This window comes from Orycteropus afer, unplaced genomic scaffold, assembly GCF_000298275.1.
Source record: "Orycteropus afer afer isolate SDZICR_OR568_19922 unplaced genomic scaffold, OryAfe1.0 scaffold01028, whole genome shotgun sequence".
Taxonomy (NCBI): Eukaryota; Metazoa; Chordata; class Mammalia; order Tubulidentata; family Orycteropodidae; genus Orycteropus; species Orycteropus afer.
The window spans coordinates 251220-251772 of NW_006922615.1; positions in this window are offsets into that span (position 1 = coordinate 251220).

A 553-nucleotide genomic window follows, 5' to 3' on the forward strand; every position below is an offset into this window, starting at 1 on the left:
GGGGTCCAAGATTATCTTCTGTGTCTGTGTCAATTGGTTTTCCTTTTCTTTGTTGAAGAGGGTCTGTGCAGTCCTTCTACCTAGTCTGCCATCTTGCCTCTCCAGCCCTATTTTATTTCTTACTTGTGTCATTTGCATCTTCTCCTTCTTTTCCTTTGTTAAGTTTGCCAGTGTTTTGTTGATTTTATTAATCTTTTTATTAATTCAAAGACCCAACTTCTAGTCTTGTTGATTTTTTCTTTTGTCCGTCTATTTTCTGTTTCATTGATTTCTGTTTGAATCTTTATTATTTCATTTCCTCTGGTGACTGCAGATTTTTTCTTTTTTAAGTTTTGAGAGTTTTATAAGTCATCTGTATTGACACCTGCACCTGTGCTAACGTGTTCCTACCCGTTGCCTTCTCTACTCTTGGCTGTCTGTCACAATGATAAAAATGTACAGGTACAGCAGTGATCATAGATTAATAACCCCAGTAATCTCTCAGACAAACAAGAATAGATAATTCATAAATGAAAAGAATGCTTCTTGGCCTAAGTTTTTTTTTTTTTTTTTT